The sequence below is a fragment of the Phaenicophaeus curvirostris genome, chromosome 16 (assembly GCF_032191515.1).
Source record: "Phaenicophaeus curvirostris isolate KB17595 chromosome 16, BPBGC_Pcur_1.0, whole genome shotgun sequence".
Lineage (NCBI taxonomy): Eukaryota > Metazoa > Chordata > Aves > Cuculiformes > Cuculidae > Phaenicophaeus > Phaenicophaeus curvirostris.
In genome coordinates, this window is record NC_091407.1 from 12,901,598 (window position 1) to 12,927,698 (window position 26,101).

General features: G+C 35.5%; 1 protein-coding gene across 33 annotated transcripts in view; it reads right to left on the minus strand.

Annotated features, from left to right (window-relative positions):
• RBFOX1 (RNA binding fox-1 homolog 1) overlaps positions 1-26,101 on the minus strand; it is an 862,353-nt gene that overhangs the window by 202,555 nt on the left and 633,697 nt on the right. The window contains exon 3 of one of the 33 annotated variants that reach the window (XM_069870206.1): positions 3,246-3,379. The exons of the other annotated variants lie outside the window; for them this stretch is intronic. The gene's annotated coding sequence lies outside the window, so the exon portion shown is untranslated. The remainder of the gene's footprint in view (positions 1-3,245; positions 3,380-26,101) is intronic. 33 annotated transcript variants of the gene reach the window in all.

Below are 26,101 nucleotides of genomic sequence, written 5' to 3' on the forward strand. Positions count from 1 at the left end.
TATAAATTAATCGCATCTTTAAAGTGGTTGAAATATGCCAATATCACAAAATCACCCCAAATACCAGCATGTTTTCTTACTAGAAAAGGAGTGAATACTAATCCCTGCATATTGCCCTACCTGTATTTTAACCTGTTTTATGTCTACATACGTATCAATACATCCACAAATGCAAATGGCTCCTCACCTCACTTCTATAATAAGCAAACATCTAGATATAATAATATATATAACAGATACTTTCTGTTCTTATGAATAGTTAAGATATACATTGGCAGTACATTAGGTAGCTTCTTTGACAGTTTAAAATGCTTATTTAGCTGATGGCTTAACATGAATAAATGTTCAAAAAGGCAAGCCAGGAAAATATTACTGTTATTTAAAGCTACCATGAGAGACTTCAATAAAATAGGTGGAATAAAAATACTTCTACCTCTGCTGACAATGAAGGTACAATTTTCTTTTTTGGTTTATTGGCAATTCTCAATAAAAATATAAGAACATATAAAAAGGTGTAAGCTAATGCAGCTGGAACAACAATTACAGAGATAGCTACATAAAATGAATATATATATATATATGAGCATACAATGAAATTGGAAGAAGATCTGGCATATGAGACAACTTCAGGCACCTTGAAAATAATACTGACAAGAATATGAATATATATTTACATCAGGCTAAGTCCTGGAATTCTTGCTCACTAGAACCTTACTTAAAACCATATAAGGCTTCTGTGAAGAGATATTATCAGATGGGGTCCCACAGAGCGAAGATGGATTTTACCGTAACTTATTCCTCAAGGCAGTAATGGCAATGCCGACATACATAGAACTATGAGTTCTATTCGGCCTCAAGGGGTTTAATTTTTAGTGCAGGTAACGCGCTGTCATTAATCTTTGAGAATAGTATTAATTTAATAATGCATGCATTAATTGCGTAAGAACAACTATAAAACTTTAACTTCACTTGACAAAAGTATTGAGGTACCCCTTCACTGAGATTTTAACTCTGAAATTAAATTTTGCACAAGATGTGTGTTCTTGAACAGTAAATTACAAGTAAGATTCTACATGTGAAAAACTTAAGTAGTTGATTCTGCAAGTATCAGGACTATAGTTTCAGATGCAGTATATTTACTATATTTAACATCTTGTGCAAATATAGTTTGCACATCTTGTTAAATATAGTAAATATACTGCATCTGAAACTATAGTGTAACATCTTGTTAAATATACAATTTTTTCTTTCTCCACACTTAATAGTATTTTTAAAAATACATCAATTTGACAGCATGCACAGACAGATGTGGAAACTATCCATTTGCTGCACACTATGTCAGTTCAATTGTCCATAAATGCTTAAGAAAATGGAAAAATGGTAAGCATGTGGGCTGCGTGCATTGACTGTGGTCACTTCTGTTATTTTTCACCTCGTCACACATTGTGTGAGCTGCATTTCCAATGAACCTTCCCCTAAAATAAGGTAACTTGATACATTCTACACCTCATGTTCTTTTATACTGATACAAAACGTAATTTCTTTATCATGTAATAAGATGGCCTGTTTACATTCATACAGAACCCCAGATCTTACAATCAGCATCACAGAACAGATTGTTGTGCCCCTGAAGACTGTATGAAGCCAAACACACTCTCCATGGGAGCAACAGATTGTCCAAACAGCATAAATTTCAAAGTAAGATTTTTTTTGTGTGTGTGGTTTCCCTGTATAAAAGGCAAGGTTTAGGAAAAGCAGCACTGTCACCAAATATAGTACTAACGTGTGAATTACTAAATGTGTAAGAGAACACAAAGATTTCCTATTATTCATGGACAATTTTAGCAGGTTAATCGTATCAACTGCAGTGATTTTGGCAGATAAAAAAGCCAGAGCATCTGCGACCGAATTTTCTTGGAAAGAAAGCAGATCCGAAGATAACTCCTGACTCAGTAAATACAATCACCTCCAAGGAAGCCACATGATGTCATTTTTGTTAAGAAACTGAGGGAAGTCTGTCTTAAAATTTGGTAACTGTTTGACCTCCTCTAGCCCATGCTCTGACTGGAATCATGTTTCAGAAACTCCCTGATGTGACTATGTAAAGGCTCTTTTATATCTCTTCATAAATCATTACAGACAGCACATCCTATTTATCTTTGTGCCTTTTAGCTTAAAGTGCTCTCCATACCGCTGTCCCTGCAAAGTACTCACAGGAAGTAATTATACCCTCTTCTCAATGCTTTTCTTTGCTTGACCAAAGCAAAGCTTTTCTTTGCCTCCTTTTTTCCTTACATGATCAGTTTTCCATTGCTCATCCCACTAGCTTTTATCTGCACCTGTTGCACTTTGTGTCCTCGTGTCACCATCCAGCTGCACCGTCTGGTTAACCGAAGACAAGACACGTAGGTCTAAGTCTCGTAAATACCATTAGACTTCGAATTAGTTATGTCTTTGAGTTTGGGATATATAACTCATACCATTAATCTACAATGTTTTAGAGCTACTATAGTGTTTAACAATAACACCTTAGCCGCAAAATCCTTGGAAACAGGTAATGCGGTGTTCAGTAAAAAACACTAAGCATATGGTCTAGATTTTAAATGAGGCTATGTGGCCTGCTCAAGCAAACCCACCAGCTTTTAAACATACACATTTGTTACAGAATAGTTCCATCACTAAGATTAGCCTTTTTAAAAAAATATTTTAAGTATAGCACTTAAATTCTACAGTTTTAACTATTAGCCTACTAACGAAAAATAAACACACCAATAAATAGCTGCCATTTTAATAACAGGTTCTGTGATTATGTAAAAACTGCTTAAACAGTTTACGTATATTCTTTTAAGCATTTGCCCAGAGCTATACGTTATGTCTGGAGAGCTATTTGCTTATTTGGGCTAAGTACTTATCCATCTATTATAATGACCAGCAGTAATTATAGAGAAATTATTTTTTAATGAATATACTGGAGTTTCTTTAGACTTCTTGCCATTTCACAACAGGCTTCAATGCACCTTACAGTAATGGTATCTTTGTTAGGTAGCTACTTCAGGAAGACATTGTTCGAAACAAATGCTAGGATAGGAGAAGAACAAAGCAAAAAAGACAAAGCATTTTATTGGAATAATCAAATCAAAAAGATTCCCTAATACTACACACCCACCCCACCCCAACAGCCAGTCATCACAGCTCTACAAAGAAATGGATATATAGCTTAATATAATGCAGGACTATTTACTCACTATGGATTATGTTATGTCTGGTCCACCTGGCTGTATACTACAGGATATGGTGATGTCTTGTGAATGTGAGCTCATCAAATATATGAAACTGCTGCTGTGAGTGCATGGGAATATACTGTCATCATCTTCCTTGCCTAGCAAAAGAGAATTGGCATATTTAGCACTTCATGTCAGGTCCTCAAGAAGAGAAACTTCAGATGAGCTGTAACAACTTACAGAAGTGAAAAATCTGGTCTTCAAACTGTATAAAATGTTGTTCCTTCTCAAAATACTTTAGCATTAAAACTGAAGACTAAGTAGACAAAGTTTGTGGTCTACAAACTCTTTTAAAAAGATTCAAAGTCATTTTCATCATCTTAACAGGTTAAAGTTTCTGGCATAAAGAATGTACACTACTCACAAATCTTTTGAGCAATAAAATGTATATAATATACAGGCAACATAATCCACAAATACATCCCATTTACCAATATAAAACTATATTAAATTTCAAAAATGTTTAGCTTACTACTATTCAGGAAGGAAATGTATAAACCTATTTAACTGTTGTTCCTTACACACCAATTAATTTAAGTACTATAAGTATGCAAGTTACTGTAAACTGTAAAAGAGATAAGAAAAGACTTCCTGTTCAATACACAAGACCTGTCTGAAAGAAAAACTTAAGTAAAAATCTTATTTTTGTCTCTTCCTAAATGGCTCTCTGTTTACAGGCAGGTTTTACGGCATGGCACTCAATCATTGAAGTAAATAAAAAATTAAACGGAAGATCACTGAACAAGCTTAGTGTAAAAAAGTTCTAGAACCATAAATTATGTATACTTCATGCTAGATAAATGCACAGGTATTTCATATTGTAAAAATTACACACAAGTTCTGCATAAATAGACATAAAAACATATGCATGTAAAAGGCACTCCAAGCAATTTTAACAGCGGATTTGAAATTTTAAAGATCATCAGATAAACTTGCCATTTAAAAGGTACTACGTAACCTCATAGATGACTTATCAAATACAAAGGCCTATGAAAAATATAAGTAATTACATATATCCATCAAGTTAAACACACAGCTGATGACTGTCAAAAGCTAGGCAAGCATACTGAAGCTACATACAAACTTCATATTTTATATAGGCACAGCATACTTTGAAGAGTACAAATAATTTTATTAGGTATTATCATATCTGGCAAGTGAAGTTTGGAATGTATTTTACTGATAACGATAAATAATGCTGTGCAATGTGTTTCTATAACACAAAAGACACTGAGAAAAAAAAATAAACAGTAAATAAAGATATTCAGGAGACAAGTACCAAATATTTCACAGTAGACACTCCCTTTCTCTCTGCTCACATCTTGTGTTGATAAAACAAGTTGCTTCATGATGACAAGGCTGATATTCTCACAATCCCTTTTTCATTATACAGCTCGATTTGTTTGGGATTTTTTTAACATCTTACTTCCTAGACCCTTTAGCAAGACACAGCATACTACGCGCACCCAAACTGAGATTCTAGACCTTTGCGAAAACTACATTTTTCACTGATGATCCGAGCACTTACCAACTCCAAGTTTACTTACACTTTTTACACTCCAGCCTCTACAGCCTCATTTTTTGCCAGTTATGCATACCTTCCTTTCTGCTCTAGTTTCAACAGAAGTAGCTTTAACTCTGCTTCTCATAGTACTGCTCAGCAGTTTGCATGAATAACTCATGGTAATATCCAGAACAGCTGGTAGGCACTGACAACCTCAGGACAATTCCAAGATGTTTTCACAGGCATTTTCCAAACACATGCAACTTGAGTGGGTCACATTAGTAAGCTCCTAAGTCTGACCAGACCAGAATATCCACAGAAAGGTTCAGTTTGGGTCCCAGACCTATTAAATCTTTTGAGTGTGCTGCCACTCTAGAAGACTGCTACATGCCACAGCAGCTCTTTAGATGCCAGTCACCATGATCTTTTGCATGAAGAGCAAGCTTACTACACAGAGGTCACTGACTGTGCATCAGCACTTCCAAATTCCAGTCAATACAGACACAGCTCAAATCTGAAGAAGCAGGATGAAGGTGAAAAGCCCTGTCACATATAACTTGTCCCTTATTAATCACAATCACCACTGTGACTGCACTGCATTATAATTTTAAGAAACTAAAGAAAATATTATACACAGTATTTTCTTATTGGGTTTGAACTATTTATAATCCTCTATTAACGTTTTTAAAATATGACTGAAATCTAGATATCCTTCAGAAGAAAAGTTAAGTCATTTCACCCTAGTTCCTAACAGTGATTGGTTCATACTGTATTTCGAATTGAGTTATTAATAACTGTTATTCACAGTGGTTACCTTTGTTCTTCCAAATTTTGTTTGACATCCTCCAAAATGTTAAGGACAGTGACATGTTAGAGAAAGATAAAAGAAATTGTGTCATGTGCTCCATTTTCCTTTTTCTTCCTAACAATTTCTAGCATCCAAAAAAGTATTTGCAATATATTTAACATTTTATTACATAACAATATAAATATGACCACATTACTTTGTTATGCTAACATCCGTTAATCACACCTGAAACTTGCTAGTAGATAACATCTTTGCAAATTAGAAGAATAAAAGGAAACTCAAATCTAAATCAATTTGCTTTTTGTGCATATGTCAGAACAGGAACAGCACAGATTATATAAATAACATTATCATGGTTTTTTGTAACAAGTTAGGGACTAGTACTTGAAAAATGACCAAACCTCACAGCACATATATGTACACTTAGCATACGAATTAACGGTTTTGATTATTGACGAGAAAAATATGAAAGCCATTGTTGTTGTTGCACTTAGAAGCAGTTGAAGTGCCAAGCAGGGTAAAGAGTCAGTATTGATGCTTGCTTGATACTTGGAAGATGAATTACAGTTCTATTAATTCGAGTTGGCAGATTGGACTTGGCAAGCATAATAGTGAGATAGCTTTCATGACATGTTTTGAGCTGAGCGACCATAACCCACAGCACTTAGGATGAAACAATTTACAATTTGTCTGTCAGTTGTCTGTCTGTCTTTCATTCCTTAAGATATCATACAGAATTCTCAGCTAGAACCAGCCACAATTAATGCCCTTTCTGTGTGAATTTCCTAAAAAACTCACGATTCACCTACTGTCAGCACTGTGACAAGCTAGTAACAGCGACAGAAATTAAATAAAATCCGGATAATAGTATGAAAACAGACATTAAAATGAAAACACGGTTACTTCTATGATACGTAGTTTATCAAAATCAATAAAATTATGAGTTTTCTATACAATTTATATGAATTCCATCCTGTAAATTCTTTCTGATGAATTATCTGTATTGTCTTTGTTTTATCATTTTGGAAAACTCTACAGCAGATATCTTAAGTACAAATACCTCAACTAAACTTAAGAGATTGGGAAGCTTACAGCTTCTTGATTTAATTGCATTACATGTCTATAAGTAGAAAGCAATTTAGTCTGAAGTGGTTCTTACACGTTATTCCTTTACAGCTTCTCAGCAACATTGCTGTTAAATTTTCAGCATTCAATGCATTCTGGTTTTATAATTTTAGTACAAGATATGTACACATTTCCATTTTAATTATGTAGCTTAAGAGAAGTCCAGCAAGCAAATGATCTTTTAATTTTACAATCATTGATAATCAAAAAAGCAACTTTTTTTTAACCACAGGATTGGTAAATTAATCAGCCATTTTGCTATGAAATTACACATTGTAAACTGTAGGAAATATCACAACTTTCTAACATTATATTATCTACATACAGGAGAACTGTCACTGTTTAATATATGTTAACAAGAATGCAAAGCACTTACACTTAATTAAAGCTATACATCATTCTAGATAATTAGTAAAAATTAAGAAGAATTATCAGTCTAAATAAGGCAAATAATATTATTTCCACTCAAACTTGAAGTCTGAATTCAAAAACCCAAAACAAACTCTTGGGAATGCAAATATGCCATTATGCAAACTGTTTTCTTTAAGTATGATATAATTTATGTAATAAAATAAATCTATGCTGTTAAAATATTTAGCAGAACTGAGAATAATGAGTAGAGATAGGATTAGTTTAATTAGTTTACTGAAATGGAGTTCTTATAGTGGCTAAGTGTGATATATTAGCTTTTGTCAGTGGAATAAAAAAAGAGGTAATTAGTTCTCATTCAGATATATTGGTTTTTTTGAAGAAGGAATTGTAATATTTTAGCCTGCATAATAGAAAATAAGACATGAAGCATAAAACTTATCTTCTTCACGCAAGAATACATCTTTGACAAATAAGAGGAAAATAAGAAAACCTTAAGTATTCAGGAACATAATCTTGAAGACATAGATTTAATTTACACTAGTGCAACTCCAAGTATTCAAATGAAATTATAACTACTCAAATTGCACAAGTCCATTCATCCTTTATCCTGCCTAATTTAAGAGTTCGTAACAAATTCAGTCTCTATTCAGCAACTAATTTTTTACTTAGAAAATCCTGTACTGTTGTCCTAAATCAAGGCTTTCACCAGACCGACACAAAAGTAAGAGGAATGACTCCCTCAACAATATTTACTGTAGTACTGTAAACACACCCATTGTAAGGTCAGGATCTAATTTTATTCTCATAAAAATAAGAAAAATAACACTTAAGTACTCTTTTACAGAGTATCATTTCACAGCAAGAAAACCACTTAATAGTAATTGTACATTTCTGAAGACAGCTGCATAGAACATATTTAACAAGGCATAAAAAGAAAATGTTTTATCCATCTTTTTCAAAATTGGAATTGTCTCTACTAAGCATGTGGATATTATTCCAATCAAACAATGTGAATGTATTAAAACTAGAGTCTAAAGGCCCAAGAAATTAATGCACTGTAACAACTGAACACATGCACATGCAAAAATGGTGGCAATTTTTCAGTTAATACAATAAAGGAGTTATGAATGCACCAAATTTAATTTTACTTTAAATACACACTCAGAAAGTGGAAACCCTCTGCTGTAGCATACTGAAAAGCCTCAGGCGTTAGTATAAAAACACATGCTGTCTATCATTTAATTTTGCTTTTTTTTGGAACAGTATTGTTGCATATGTGGGAGCTATTTAGCATTTCGGATTCTAGAGTTTGGATGATTCCATATACAAGCTTAAAATTGTTCCTAAATTTAAATACAGCAAGCCAGTCACCAAAAAGATTGAGCTCTCCTGCTTTCTCTATCTACCAGCCACACAGACTTACACATAGCACTTTAGCCAGAAATGGATAATACTTAAAAAAATTTAAAAAACACAGCTTGTACTTGGGTTCGGTTGAGTATTCACATGGATGATTTGGATTGAACAATAACATAGACAACTGAGCAGCACAAAACACAAGTGTCATGCAAACTCATCATTCTCCATGTATTTGTCAGTGTTTCCTACTAGTATCTTACTACCTCAGACTTCTGCCTTCCAGATGACTCTGAAAACTAAAACCCATGCTTGCTTCAGAACAGCAAAAGTGCCAAACGTGCTTTTGTAAATATAATGTTATTACATTAACTGAGTTGTCATATTCCTGTTGAGAAAGTGGGCAGTGTTATGATTTACACATCTTAGAAAACAATGACTATTACTGCTTGGCAAGTTTAAACACATAAAGCCCTTATCACTACTGCTGCTCATGTTATTGAGCTGCTTCTGAACAGGTAAAACAGGGCTCAGAAAATGGTAATGAGAAGTATCGCATTGATCTTCTACCAATAGATTATAAGGAAGCTACATCATTACTGTATTTGGAATTTTAAAACTCAGTACATTACTCATCGCTATCATAATGAAGACAGGAGGGGAACTCCACAATTTAATTTGCATCTTTTAATTGTAAAGTCCGAACAGTAAATTCAAAAGAAATGAACTTGCTGCATCATATAATGAAGATAATCAAATCAGAGATGATTTAATAAAACCAAAGCACACAGTTTGGTACTCAAGAGACTGATACATAATTCATAAAGTTGCCACATTCGGTCATTGGGTCAAATATATTAACTAAGTAGTAAGTTATTCTGAGAACTGGCTATGAAGTTAAAAGATTCTTAAACATGAGCAGCGTGCACAGAAAAAGCTTTTTGCCTCATTTCTAAGAACTATAACTGACTGCTTACTATAAGGTTTGCATGAATCTGCAGACTATACAGAAGACCATACTGATGCTTGTGGGTTTGTATACATATTGTCTCACAGGCACTCATTCACAGAATCACTAGGTTGGAAAAGACCTCTTAGATCATCAAGTCTAACCATTCCTAACAACCACTAAACCATCTCCCTGAGCACCTCATCCACCTGTCTTTTAAACATCTCCAGGGATGGGGACTCTACCACCTCCCTGGGCAGCCTGTTCCAGTGCTCAAGGACTCTTTCTGTGAACTTTTTTTTTTTCTGATCTCCAGTCATACCCTTCCCTGGCGGAGCTTGAGGCCATTCCCTCTTGTCCTGTCCCCTGTCACTTGGGAGAAGAGGCCAGCACCCTCCTCTCCACAACTTCCTTTCAGATAGTTGTAAGCAAGCAATAAAGTCCCCCCTCAGCCTTCTCTTCTCAAGGCTAAACAACCCCAGGCCCCTCAGCCACTCCCCATAAGACATTCTCCAGCCCCTTCAGCAGCTCCATTCACCTCATCTCTCTCCTCCCCCCTCCAAAGCAAAATACAGTGGGCTTTGGATTTCATAGCAAAAATGTTGAAATCACTAGGAAGTCAATACTTGCCCATACATTACAATTCTAGACACAACACTAACCCTAAGGTGCTGCTAGGAATACTAACTCAATAAAGCTTTCCTTGTTACCTGTAACAGAGAAAGGGGAAAGAGGGGAAAAAAAAAAAAAAAGAAAAAAAGAGAAGGGAAGGGAAAAGAACCCAAATCCCTTCTTTTCCTCAAGGAGCTACACCCATAGGGATAAGGATGTAGTGTGGAAGTAACCAACCCTAAGAACACAATGACATAAAGGTGGCTAGAATAAGTGACCTACGGAGAGGCTCACCTTCTTTCTATTAAAAGTGTGAAATACAAGCCTGGTTAGCAGTCATTACAAAGCAAATACTGCATTAGCACTAGAGCTAATAATACTGCTCCATTCCCCTCCCAGGGTACTGACCACCACCTAAAGGGCAGAATGTCACTACTCATTTAAGGCTGCAGTAGTCAAGTGAGATTCTCACATCTCTGTGCCCAAGATCCCACTGGGTTTATATATTTTATGATGCCAGAACCAGCTGAATTTTCATGTTGTGCCAGAAGGGAGGGCAAGGCTAAGATTCCTCCCGTAGCAAGAGTTAAGAGGAGAATAGAACAAGGCAGTTACAAATACAGAATACAATGAATCACTGCAAAAAATCCAGAGGCTCAACTGCATCAAGTATTCATCTGACAGTTTTAAAATCCCTTTCAGCCTTTTTTTTTTAAAGTAAAGAAAAAAGAGTTTTTGGGAAAAATTCATACAAGTTTAGTAAGCTGTACTTGCACTCACCTGCTAGAGAACAAGTATGCCTCTCCCAGGAATAATACATTCTGTTTCTTAAGAGATCACCTAAATAATCTATCTTAGGTAGCTTATCAACAGCACCATTTTGTCTGTGTGGGAAGTACAACTTTTAAGCCTCAGGAAATCAAATCAAAAATTTAGGACTCGGAGGCACACAAACGATAGGATCACCTTGAGGACACTAGTTGAATTTATCTGTGAACTATGGAAAACTAACAAGTTTCTGCACTATGAATAACCTTTTGACTTAGTAACAAATCCAGTAATAAGAAGGAGATGTAATGATGGCAAAACTCAGCGGGGGGCGGGGAGGAAGGAAGGAAATGCTCACGCACCCAAGAAAGCTACAGTTGGCTTTACCTTTGCTTTTACTTTTTAATTCGATGGGGAAAGGGAAGGTCTGTTTTCAATCACAAATCCTGGCAATAAACCACAGGCAAAACACTACCTACACTGATATAACTGTGCGATCTTCCTATATGGACTATATTCAATATGGTGTAACAGTAAATTCAGTGTAACACTCCATTATGACACCTCCATTAGTGATAATGATGTACTTTCTGCCTTCAAGAACCCATATTGGTAGGCATTAGATGACAAGATGTCTAATTATCTGAATATATACAAAAGAGGATGCTGATACAGTACTAACAAAACATTGATTTTGTCAATATAGTTAGGTTGTAGCAGGAATCATACACAATGAAAATGCATTCTTGTATTTTTTTCCAGTTACGTACATTTATTTATATCTATTTTATTGTAATGTATTATATAATAATATGAACACACCAAACTTGAACGAACAGTGCATTCTTTGACCATGAATCTGCACACAACATAGACACCAAGAAATAAATATTAAGCATTTGCTCATTACCTCATCTGCAGCACTCAACTGATAAAAAAAAGGTTAATATATACAGTGCGTCTGCTGGAACAAAAACAGATGGACTCCATAGCAGTATTACAGGTTGAAGGTCAAACTTGATAATTACAGTAGCCCCTTCTGGACTTGTACTCTATGCATTTTATGGAAAAAAAATTGAGCTACACTTAAATCACATCTCTTAACTGGAGTTTATTCTATATTTATATTGTTACTTTTAAGATTATGAAAGGAACTGATTCAGCTCTTTTAATAATTGTTAAAACAGAATCGCTCAAAGAATCCAATTTTCTATGAACAGAACTGCACAATGAAATTCAGTGTAATCTAAGATATGCCCTAGTATCACCAAAGCTCTTAAATAAAAAAACAGAAATCTTAAATATGATTTTCTTTTCTCCTCTTAACTTTTACTATATTAAATGATTCAAAACCTGAGAAGAGATACCAAGTGATAGAGGACTCAACAAAACATCTAGTTCTTTGGCTAATGCAACTAAGAAGAAGAATCTAAGAAGGAGGAATAAAATTACTTAAAAGCTTTTCTTCAGGCGCTCTTCATGCTTTCCACTGTACAGTCAATTGCATGACTCTACTCTCCTGTTTAACTACAGTTTTCAAGCCAGTATCTCTGAGAATGAATCAGACTCCAATACATGAGAATAAGCCCAAGGGAAAAAAGCAACTGCACTGTTATATATGTGTCTCTACAGAAAGAAAACTCACAGATAACACAGCAACATTTTCAACACATCTTCTGTTATTTGGGTTTCGGCTTTTTTTTCACTAAGACTTAATAGTCAGCATACAGACATCTAAAATCTATATTGGTAATTGCTAGGGTACTTGCAGTTTTTAGCCATCGGTAAACCTCACAATGTAGCTGCACCTTCAGGTACTGCTTTAACCTCCTTTTAATTACAATGCAACATGATACAAGTGACTGATTTTCAAATAAAGCCATAATCCTTCAGAATGACTAAATGATTAAAGCAGCTGTTACCAAACTTTTAGTGTCTGTGACTAATAGTGACATATCTAAAACGCATACCATGCCTGGCTGCTCAACTAAACTTAGCTGACTAGTAATTTGTTCAGACCACAAACACACATCCCCTATATACTATTCAATTATGCCATGTTATAAAGCATTAAAATGTTTCCCTTAAAGCAAGCTACTGTAAGCATTAAACAAGAGTAAGGAAGGTAAATTTTAACTGAGGCTGGATTAAGAATTGCTAATAGCTATTCAGGACAAGAAATCAGCGGCCAATATACAGAATTCCTGGCCCCTATGAAATAATAATAAATACTACCAGTACAATTTCCACATTAAAAAACAAAAAAAAACCCAAACATCCAAACAAAAGAAGAACAATTTCCTATGCTATATTTAGTTTTAAACAACCTTAAGGAAAACTTAGTTTTTAAAATGAATTTCATTTATTCTGATATAAATAACCTTCTTGTGTAAATTGACTAACTCAACTGAGGCAAATTGAAAAAAAAGAAGACAACTGACCCACTTTTTTGCTGAGATTTCTTTGGTACTACCAGTGTTTTATAAGAACAGCTAAGGGATCTTCACAAAGTTTTATCTGAGGACCATCCTAGATTCTTCTAGGACAAACCCCTTCCATTACAGAGTTGTTAAAATGAGGGGGGGAAATGGATCAGGTATGTTTAGTCGTGCTACACGTGGGCTGAGATACTCACTTTCAAACAAGGCTGTGGAGAAATCTTCTGCCCTTAACATGTATTCTTGGCTGTCTGCCCATGCCCATCTGTCAGGAATGGCACAGTGCCACACTTAAATTGCTATGACCTTAACTGAATAATATGATGATGAGATCAGATGAAAAGTCCACTGACAACGACATACACAACAATATGTCTAAAATCACTCTTTAGAGAATAAACTTAACACATTTGCACACCATTCTCACAGAAAACAAATTATTTGAGATTCAAGACACAAAGCAGTAGAATGCATGTGGCAAAGATGCAAAACCAAGAAAACAAGTTGGCAAAGTCATCTTGAAGTGTCCTTAAAAAATATCTTGCTCGGGAAGATTTGTTCAGTATCTGCCTTTACTTTCAAACTTGCAACTATCATTTGCAATTTAAGACTACAAAAGAAGAAAAGCTAAAGCTTAAGATGATTCAGAACTGAAGAAGCCGTATGTTCCTCCTTTTCCTTGCAGAGCAGTATTTCCTGGTAAAGCGCGATTGAGCATCAACATTACTTTTGAGTCAGTGGTTGCAGTGATTTTTTTGCCTAAGACACAGAAATCTCTCTTCTTAATGGTACCCAGTTCTCACTTTTTAGTAGAATTATTGCAAATTGCTTTCATTTCATAGAGTCTTGCCAGTCATTCCTGCAGAACAGCAATGATTCTGAATTTAAACAACACAATGTGTCCTACATTTGTATCATTTTGCAATATCAACACCAGAGCACAGACGGTACATACTCTGGATTTCCGTCACTTGTGAGATGCTGTTCTTTTCTGTATGGATTTTCCTGAAAAGTTATGTAAACTGAGAATCTGCAAATCTGCGCATGAATCCAAAGACTCAAAACAAATGAACAAATGAGGAAATACTTTTGGTTTGTAAGATTTCAGGAAAGTCTGAAATTGCAATTACCTGCTGGCCTACCTGTCCCACATTCACTATATATTTAAAGAATGCATATTCTCACATGCATGGACAAAATTTTTTTCTAAACTATGGATGCAAGTCCATACTGATCTTTGCAAATTGAAGTGGTTGGACTCGATGATCTTGGAGGTCTTTTCCAACCTAGTAATTCTGTGAGTGATTCTGCGAAAATTTCTCAACCATAAAGACAAAAAAAAATCCTAAATATCCCTCCTTTCAATACTCCATCTAAAAGCAAACCTAATGGACATCTTATGAAGTCTCCACTATTCCTGCAAATTAAATACCACATACATAAGCATCTTGATGATTTCATTGTAAAACAGTAGAGAAAACTGTTTTCCCTAGACTATAGGTTTTGAAAACATCTAGTCTGTTAAAAAACTTTTGCAAAAAGATGGCAGCACATGGACCAAGAGGCTCTGAACTATGGAAGGCATCCAAATCACTTAACTTAGGCAGCAGAAGCTGAATCTGTCACAAGTTTGATGTAAGTATTACTCATAAACCCTTTGCATCCTCCTAGCCCGTGACTGGTGGCACACGACCACAGCTGGCAACAGTTACAGACAAGCATCACATTTCCAGCCGCAGCTTGGGAAAACACTTCAGAATGCACAGAAAAAGCTATTAGCATGAATTCTAGAAGGCAAACAGTAGTTCAAAGAATAAAACTACTCAACTTAGCATTGTTTCATCATCCAGCTGAAGCTGGAAAATATTGAGTGTCTCCTTGTTTTTAATCTCCAATAGCTGCTTTTAGTTTTAATAAAAAAATGCCTCGTATTTCTAAATTACAGACAGCATCCATTTAGCATCAGGTATGGCTTTGTTTCAAAGTGTAAGAGTAAGAGGTTTCGATACAAGTTCAGCATAAAAATCCATTTTGAATTTTGTTTTCACATTAATAACTGGACTTCCTTGTGCCCCAACAACTCACAAATGTCAAATAACTAAATAACACAGGCACAATAATAGCTCCAAACCCAATAAAGAAAAAAGTAGCCTTTCTTGCCTGTCAGAGGACCCCATTTTCTATTCTGAGCAGGCAAGCTGAAAGTACTGCTCTTCTGTCATTCCTTGACAGTTATAGACTGGTTCTGCACCTTATTAAAGATTAAGGTTTGCCCAGGCACTCTCTTTTGGCCATCTCCTGTCCACAGCCCAGCATTTATTACAAAAGAGCTGGAGATTAGTACAATATATTCTGCTTTGAAAAAACACCATACCTGAAAATGAAGCCACGTAACCAAATGTCATCAAGCAATTGAAAAAGTACTTAATAAAAGAATACAGCTTTTCATTTATTTCAACCTTTCTACGTAACTATATCCTTTGGGTTACGTATATGACTGGACTGTCTTGCTTAAATTAATTTTTGTAGATTCTAAATCAGAGTAAAACTGGTAACGTCTCCTTTTTATGATTAAAAATAAATTTGTTATAAAAATTACAAACACAATTATGCAAGCACGATATAAGGCCCTATTGTGTGTAACGGCTCAGTATTTGGTTTTGTTCTAATGCAAGTACGTTATGGTAAAAATTCAGCAGGCTAAGAATCTACATAAGAAATATTACTTGTCATGGGATTTCCACAGAACATTGTGTCCCAGACTAGTTAGCAAAGACCATTATCACCCCTCAACATTTCTTATGGAGACTATCATGAACAATGGTCTAATGGTCTTTTTTTTTATAATATTGATAACTTCTGCAAAAGTCTTATACGTCCAGCTTTTAAACTAATGACTATGTTCACACAGGACCTAAACTAGCAGAATTTCACTGGCCTAATGAGTCCATTGACTGTTTGCAAGGAATTAGATATATAAATTTTAACAGAAGAAACTTATTACTCACCTCCCAAACACTGAAGATTTGGAAGAAGATTCCGTCAGCTCTAGGTACACACACATTTACTTTGACTATTGTACACCATATGTACACATCAAGCCTTAGGCTTATGTGATGCTACATTCACTGAATCAACCACACTGTTAGCTTTCTAAAAAGGAAGATCCGCTCAGGTCTCTCGATTCTTAAAAACAAATTCTAAGGCTTAGGACCGGCAACTGATGAAGAATGCCAGAGCCCTATGGTTCCACCAATTGGGAACACTACAGTGCACAGGTTCAAGTGAACCAGTCTTTGTGGTGGTGGGAATGGGCCCCAGTAGTTATGGAACACAGTCATAAGCTGGTAATGACACTATGTTTATTACTAAAACAGAAATTGAAACCTTGAGATTCTATCTGCTGAATTATTTACTATTCAACGTGACAAGCATGTTGAAATGTTATTAAAGCATGCATCCTACTAAAACGGGAAGTTCATATATATATATATATATCTCAACTCAGATTCAGGAGACTTCCTTCAAAATAAATACATAATTGTCATCAGAATTTTTTTTTCCATTACACTTTTCCTCAGAGAAGCAAATCAATATAGGCCTTTCTTAGCTAGCAATTTGGTGTAGTATTCCAGTAAAGCCTTTGACAAAGAAATATTCAAGCCAATTAAAGACTACACTGTAAAAATAACTTGTGACTGTGGCATCCTGGAGTGGGAGGGAAGAAAGTTAAACAGAGAAAGAAAAGCAAAGGAGACGAGAGAATATTCCATAGTTCTAAAACAATTATTTGCTACTGATGTAGAAATATCATTATTCTGAGTTCGAGTCAAAATGCATTAGCATTCCATCTGCCAATGTTGCAGCAACCATTTTTCTCCATTTCTGTTTGACCTCAAGACTTCTATGCATAAATGTCAGGGCTATTTACAATTAATCATGTCTACCACAGACTAATTGTGGACAACGGTAGTGCAATTAACACAAATTTGCTTCAAATATTCATGAACATTCAAAAAGCATTCATTGACACAAGTGTTAGCTACCTAACCAAAAAAACTGACAATACCTTTCTCTTCTGTTTTTAAGCAGCCTCTGTATTAGGAAGCTAAGGACAACATCAAGGGTGACAGCAAAAATGGAAAAACGTTCTACCAATTCTGCTTCAGTGTTACTTGCTACACATAAATGCTAAGAGGAAATAAGCAAAATAACAAACTATTCCTCTCAATCTCAACAGTAGGGCAACGTAGTAAATAAAAAAATACAGTAACACATGTTGTGGCACAAAATAAAAAATAATCATAATTCGACCTTAACATATTTTTAAAAGACACTATTATTTCTAAGCCTGATTTAAAGAATTTTTTAAAAAAAGTTAATTAAAAATTAAGAAACAGTTTGCCCTGTATTGCTTATCTAGACTACTCCTCAATAATATGCCTGACACTTTATTTATATCTTACTAAGAAACTAATGGCAGAACTGTCCCTGACAATAGAAAGCTATTTGTAAAGCTTGACCTAAAGACAGCAGATGTAATAGACTTTTTTTTAATTTTTTTTTTTAATACGTGCTTTACATTAAAGAATTTCTTGGACAGTTGTGCTATTTCTAATCAGGCCCCATGGCAAATAGTCACCAACCCTCACAGGAATAAACTATTCTCACTTCAAACAATTGTTACAGTTTGAATCCAATTGACTCTAGACAAAAGTACTGAGATAATCAGCATATTAAAGCCAACACTATAACCATATGTTAATTATGTAAATGATTCATTTTAATCAGCTAGAACCATGTAAAGAGTTACAAGGAATGCAAATGTAGGGAGTTATTAAAAATCTCATTATTATTCATCTTGGTTCCATGCGTGAATGTATCCATCCAAACAGACGAATTAATAGTTAGATGAAAGATGAAAGAGCTAGAGGGGAAGTCTGTGGGAAACCATCTGTCTTGCTTCGCATCCCTCCCAGGCTTCAACCATACTGCAAGAGCTACATGGAGAACAACCCCAGAGAAGAGCCAGCGACTCTCTACACAGCATCCCAACCAGAGCCAAGGTTCTACAAAATTTAAAAAAGTCACAACATTTCTCATCCATTCCTGAGCTGAAACCTATAATAGGTCAGGAGATGGAAAGGGAAACCTGAATAATAAGTTCCAAGGAACTGCTACAGGAACATGATTCCATGCTTAACAAAAATACACAACCAGAACTGATTTATACAAAGGTCCTAGAGTATTTTAATGACTTCTATCCAAAGAAAGCTATCTTAAAATTGTCAGCAAGATATTAAAAGATACTTATGAGCTACACTGATTGGGACCCATAACACTATTTAAACTGGTTCTCTTGCCTTCAAGCAGAAATCCTCTATGTGGGAAATACAGAAATCCTTTTGGCAATACTGTAAAAGAATGTACTTGTCTGGTTCTTTCAAGGAACATGGGGGAATTACAATGAATTAAGTCCTTTTTCTGGAAGGGTTATTTTTTATTTATCCCACTCTCCCAGTTCCCTGTGCAAAGAAAATGAATTCTACCCAACAGTCTTTTGTATGAAGAAAAGTAAGGGTCAAATGCCTTTTTCATTCCCGATTGCACCACAATTTTGTCAGCGCTTTTGACACCGTGCAACACCATGTCTACTGGGTAAGGAAATAAGGATTAGCTAGAAAGCAGTGTTTCAAGCCACAGAAGGTATAAAAGGGTTGGCACATTTAACACAGGTAAGCATGCACTAGGGTAAATCCACCCTGCAACTTTTCACAAGTCTCAGTATTTTATTTAAAAAGAAAGATATAATTAACCTTTAAATCTTTGATTAAAGGCTGCTACCACTACTTTGCAGACAAAACTCACACTCCAGAAATAAAACGTATGAACACAATTCAACTGTTTAAGTCATCAAAACATTAAAAAGTACGTACTTTTCCAATAAATTATTTTAATAGAGTTAACAGAAATAATTTTTAAAATGTTTGGCAGTTTTCAGAAGCTTTATAAAGCTTTGTTCTTCATACTCTAATTCTTTCATGTTTTCCTGCCTGATGTCTCCTAATGCAGTTTCGCTGGAATCATTCTATTTCTGATCTTTAATCCTTTTATATATTTTTTTCTTTGCTTACTCTTGCATGCCTTTGTAGTTTCTGTAATTGGGTCTTTGCACCATTTTAGCGGGTTTTAGCACTGTGCAGCTTGTCAAGTTTAAGTAGAAGGGAGAATAATCTATCACTGGTATAATAAATAAGCGAGTAAATTCACATATCACCAACCTAAAATGAATGTCTGCCACAAAAAAATGCAAACCGCAACTCCCCTCATTCCTCAAAGACTGGTGAAGCTTTTAACCATTTTGTAATCCAGAAAATATGCAGTTGCACAGAAAGTACTTCAGACCACTAAAAGTTTATCAAAAATGGCTACACATGTGCAGTGAAACAAGACTTCATTAATTTCTTCTTGAGTTGTCTGTGTAAATTCAACTTAGGGAAAAGTGTTTGACAGCTTTGCAACTATTGACTGACATTCTTCAGCAAAGCTTCACTGAGTACGGAGTGTGATTTAAGCACATCCTGGCAATAATAAACACAGCAAGTGAAAAAGAAGAGTTTGCCTGCACCAACTGAAACAAAGAGAACTGGTAATTTCTAAGCACATAGCAAACCTTCGCTAATTTTAAAAACATTGAAGACTCTACCTTGTTGAGAAGTTTCAGTACAATTTTCAAGTATGTAGTATTTATTGTCTTTATAAGCATTTAAGCTGTTTTTCTGGTTTTCCTGGTGATATTTACATTCCACAGAAACGTTCCTACAAAATCACTCATAATCTAGACACAACCCTAAAAAAAACAACCCCAAACCAGTGCTGCATTCCTAGAAGTGCATAAAATTTAAAACTATACACACGTCCTTTGTACAAGACTCCCAAAGAACACCACTGTTGAGGTATTTTACAATATATGCAACTACCTAAAAATCTGTCCCCAAAAAGATTAAATCAGCTGTGACAAGTTTCAAGGAACGAAAAGACATGATCCACATTAGGCTACAGGAGAAACAGGTGTTTAGTCACATGCTCCAGACAGAAGTCTTTCTCATATAATTAAATAGGCATGCACCCATAGATGTCTACACGAGACAAAGTATAAAACAACATTAAGCAAACTGAAAGGAGTTTCCAGCCTTACACTTCTGATTTTGTCGACATCACAAGGATCACTTCTTATTTATGCAGGCATTGGTGCATAAACTGAAGGAGAGGGGAGAATGGTAAATCACAGTGAAAAAAAGAAACTGAAGAAAAACTATATTGATAATAGGGCAGCTTTAACATACTAACATTTTGTTTATCATTATGAAGTTTAAGCAGAAGAAATAATAATCTTATTTTTATATTCTTTGCTGTTCTTCCATGATATAAATGGAAAACTATATATATATATTCTCTAAACATTCCTTTAAAAGATGTTCTGTTATCTGTATTTTGTGTCTGGGAGAGAGTCATAAAGGCAATATTTCATCTTTATACACTTCTTACCACATTTTGACACTTTAGAAGCTCTCTCCCCAGTGCTGGTCAGCAAAAGGGAAGAAGGCTCTCATTCTTCTCTGAGGTTAAATAATAAATTCTACAGGAATATAACTTGGCAATGGTCGTCTCAGGAAGCGTGTGAGGCTCCACCATCCTTCCCTCATTCACTACACACTGATTTTCCAATTGGGTTTATTTCTGCTGTATACACCTCAACACATTAACACTTCTGTGAATACCTAGAGAAAACAAGCGAATCGGGGCAATAAGATACCTTAATGCTGAAATGTAGTATACATGGGTTTTCTGAATGACTTTATACAAAGTGATACAAATAAAAAATGGCAAATAAATCCCACTTCGCTAAGGCTCATTTATTTCACTTTACTCTTCTGTGCTTCTTAATCTCTCTGCTTTTCCATGACCATTTATCTGCCTTTTCCTGATCACAGACTATTCTTGATCCGTGCCTCAGAGTTTCAGAGCCTATCATCAATAATAACAGTAGGGGAAAACTTGAGAAAATGTGACTATATTTATGGAAGCACTAGAATCCTAACTGAGGAAAGCACTTCAGCATGTGCTTTGCTGTAGCTTCAACGTCTTCTTAGACAGGAACGTTCCTAAACATGTGCCAAAACGTCTTCTTTTACTGGAGACTGTCAAATGAAATATGGATTTATTACAGAATTGACAAACAGCAGGGTCTGGAAGTGTCCTCAGATTTGTTGAGCTTGTTCACCCTGGAGAAGAGAAAGCTCTGAGGAGACCTTAGAGAGACCTTCCAGTACCTGATGAGTCTACAAGAAAGCTGGGAAAGAAGCGTGTACAAAGGCTTCTAGTGACAGGACTTGGGGCAAATGCTACCAACAAGAGAGGTGTAGATTTAGACTAGACATAAGGAACAACTTCTTCACTATCAGAGTGGGGAGGCCCTGGCCCAGGTTGCCCAGGGAAGCTGTGGCTGCCCCATCCCTGGAGGTGTTCAAGGCCAGGTTGGATGGGGCTTGGGCAGCCTGATCCAGGGGGAGGTGTCCCTGCCCATGGCAGGGGCGTTGGAATTAGATGATCTTTAAGGTCTCTTCCCACTCAAACCATTTTATGCTTCTATGATATTTCTGCAGTAATGGGGATTTGGGCACTGGGATGCTATTGTAAGTAAACATTGCCAGATGGAAGGATGCGATGCCCCTGTTCTTTGGGCATTCAGAAACACAGACTACATGCTTTGACAAAGCTGTGCACAGAAGCTGATACTGTCACACACAAGTAAACCTCAGTGGAGTTACTGATGAAGATGGGATATGCAAAAATCAGTAAAGAGCTTGCCTGTGCTCTAAATTATTTTCCTACTACTTAATGTTTCAGAGCCAAAAACTGCAGACAAAGCTTCTGAGTGCTGATTATTTAAATAGATTACTTTACAAATGTCACTCTTGGCAAACACATAGGCAACATGACTGCTGTTTCCTTCAGCACTGTATCAGAAATAGACTCTATAAATGGGATATTTAAAAAAGTCCAAACATTTATGAATCGTTTCAACCTACTGTACTGTGTCTTGTTTACTGCTGCTCTAGGAAGCTTTTTTAAAATAACGTGTTAAACCTCAGAGGGATTATCCTGAAATGAAATTTTTAATAACAGCAAAATAAACTCATCCTTCACAGTGCTCTCTGTCTCACGACTTAGTGTTAACTCTCACCTCTCCTCCCTACTAGACATACGTATCTACTAGCAAAATTTTATTATCTCCTACTCTGATTTCAGGCATCTGAAGGAAAGTTATCTTTCATATATTAAGTCCTTCTCAAAAAGAGAAAAATTACATACCTAAATAATTCTGTGGATCTAAAAAAATATATCTTTCCTATAATGTCTCGCAAGCGTTGTAGGCAAAGAAAAACTCTAGGAGGAAAAGATTGAAGGAATGAGGATTGCACTACCGAAAGATGAGAAGGCTGAGGTTGACATCACTCTCTTTAAGTAGCTAACGGGCCACTACGCAAAAGATGGGCAAAGAAAATGCATTAATTTCCACTACGCATAAAAGAACAGTGGGAAGTTAAATTAAAAAAGAAAATATTTTAAATCAGACATTGGGGGGAAAAAGAAACCACCTCTAGTGCAAGTGTAAAATGCCTACAGAGGTTAAAGAGTCCCTGTTGTTCAAGATCTTAAAAACAGGCTCGACAAACATCTGTCAGGAATGACACAGACAAAGTTGATTTTGCCTTCAGGCAGAGAAGTAGATTACATGATCCCACAAGGTGCCTTCCTTTCCTATTTTTCTCCATGTCTGCGATATATATCTCTTCTAGGAGGTGGTACAAGTTCAAGAGCTTCCTTATTTGTTTGCGGGTATTTTGCATTTTCAATCTTGTAGACAAAAACCCCAGCAGGATCCAGTAGCTAGAAGTGGAAATAAAAATAGAGCTTTGCAATATCCTAAATGCAAGGGTAATTAAACATTCAAACAGTTCAGTAAGTTATCAGTGAAACTGATGGAATCAAAATTGCTTGGATATTTAAAATGAGATTAACTATCTTCCAAAATGTCTGGCTTAAGCTAGTCTCGGAGAAAACTGGTAGCATGTATATTGAGGAGGACAGGCTGCGTTATCATAATGATCCCTCCTGTCTTGACCATCTTTAAACCTGTGAATTGGAAATCCCTCTTTACAGCAAGAAACCTTCCTTCTCTAAACACACATTCACTTTCTGATTCTGGAAACAAAACAAATAAACAGACGACAACAACGAAAAAAATAGGTTTTGTTACATTAGAGAAATGGTTGTCTCAAAGATAATGGAATCAATTTTTAACAAGAATGTTCTGTCTTGAGACAGAGATAGAAAAAGAATCATTATACCTTCAGTTTGATTTTCCTGTTTCTGCGCTAGGTAATATATACTCCAAGTCACCTGTCCTGTTAGACAACAAAAGCTAACTATTAAACAAAGTCACAAAGTATGTACTCTTCTTTCTTCCAAAAAGGTGCAGAGGACAATTAACATTAACTGTTTCATCTTATTCTTGAACCACAACTGCTATTTAACAAAAAAAGCAACTTCCCCCTGTCCCCCTCAATAAACAATAAATTCTACCTAAATTAATAACTTTCATCCTTTCCTCCAAGGAAACGCACTGCTTAAGCAGACCCAACAGGTATGTTTAACAGATATTACCAATGCGATAGTAGTAGAGCTAGTAGTAAAATGGATGGCATCTTAGTAAATTGAAGAATCACCTCATGAGCTAACAGGCATCACTCTCAAGAAATACTTTAAATGCCTGCTAGTATACAGTGTTCCCTAAAACCATGTCTTGGATCTGTTTCTGAAGGTCTCTGATTCCCAACTCACAATCTATTTTTATGCTGAGGATGCTGTATCATCTTTTTTTTCTGCAATAGAACTGAAGAACGGTGCTCAGAAGATAATTTTAATTAATACCATGCAAAAAAAAAGGTTATGTCAATCTCATAACAGATCATTATTCCAAGTTAGACAAAAAAAGAAAGTATGACTAAAGCAACAAGATGATAGAAATAACAGAAGCATATAGAATAAAGAAAATTAGAAAGATGGGGTAAAAGCTGTAATATTACAACAGTCTTATAAAATGGTATCAAAAAAATGAAGCACTGGGTAGGTTACTTGTTATGTCAGAAAAGTAGTGTTTGGATACCAAAAAAAAAAAGCAACAACCCCCCCGATAAAACTATGAAATATAAGCTTAAATAATTATGTCATCTGGCTCTGACCCAGAAGTACTTTTCAGTATTTCAGGTATTTGATCTTAACTTCTGGAACTCATGGGAGGAAAATCTCTCCAGTGAATTCAACTAACAAACTGAGAATGTAGAAGAGAAAATGTCATCCTGTCTATTCAGAAGTACAATGCTAAATATTTATTCATGTTTTGAAATAATCTCTCCCATGCTAAGTAAGATTCAGCAAAGAAACACCAAAATATCTATTCTCTTCTAGATCTCCCGTTTCTTATTGGAACAAGAAGAATAAAAATACCTTTCTCACTGTTTTGCTATTGTTCTCCTAGACGAAGATTTGTTATAAAAAAATTTTGTGCAGTTGTGTAAGAAGCAACCAATGACAATGCAAAAGATAATTTTGCAGCCAGAAACCTCCCACTAATATCCCGAGCTCAGCATGACCATAGAATGGCAAACAGATAGCCATGACACAAGTTAACACGCACAGAACCATTTTTAGGCACATGCAAAGGCCATACGCTGTCCAGCAACGTTCTAGATACTCCTCTCAAGTGCACCAGTTCCAGTGGACTAACAAAGACTTAGTTAGGACATTCCCTCTCACGGGAAAAAACCACATCTTTAAGAAAAACAGAAAAGTCTCACTTCCTTGACCCTGTAAAATACAGGTAGCCATCTACCATCATCCGCATGTGAGACTACAGGTCAACTTTCTCCCCACTTCTGCCAAGACTGAAGATAATAGGAGATACTAAACACTACTTACATCCATCTGAAGAGGAATTTAACAAAGACATTGTACTGGAAAGCTAAGGCCAGAGAAAAATAAGAAATCAGTATTGGCAGATTTGTATCTTACAGAAGAATAAGACTAGAATAGCAGACAAGTTTTCAGGTTTTCTCACATATTTTAGTGAAAAGACTTACTGCCCAGCAACTTAAAAATTCTTTTTATAGACCCAGCACAGATCTTTTTACTTTATTAAAATACAGGCATTGCATCAGACAATAGAAAAGCAATGTCTGCCTTGCATTTTTTTGTCCCTACCCCCTCCAAAAAAAAAACCAAGAAAATTGCAAAAGACAGCTGATGTGAAATACTCACTGACGTTTTTAGGTCGACACACTTTCATAGCTTCTGTATGATATTCTGATACAACAAAAATAGTCAATCACAGCAATTTTTTGAGATATCAGGAAGGCACACTTTCCCAGAAGAGCCAACTAGAATGCATTCAAATACAATACTTACCACAAAATAAGAATATTTGGTTCTCAGTATCTTTTTCAACAGCAGATGTTACCATAACACTGAAGATTACAAATGCTACACTATGCATAAACATGTCATACATGATTTTAAAAGTCTGCAGGTCTACAGTGCCTTGCTCCCTTCACTACCAATATGCCTCTGAAATGAAAAAAAGTAACTCACATTTCAGACATAATATGCAAAAAAAGAGGAAAATATATCCATGTAGTCATCAGGAAGAGTTGCCATCATAAAGCTGATTACAGTGACAATTAGACCAAATGTGGAACATTACAAGGTATAATATCACAAGCTTTTTAAGTCAGTTGGCAACATAATACCAAATGCCACTCTCAA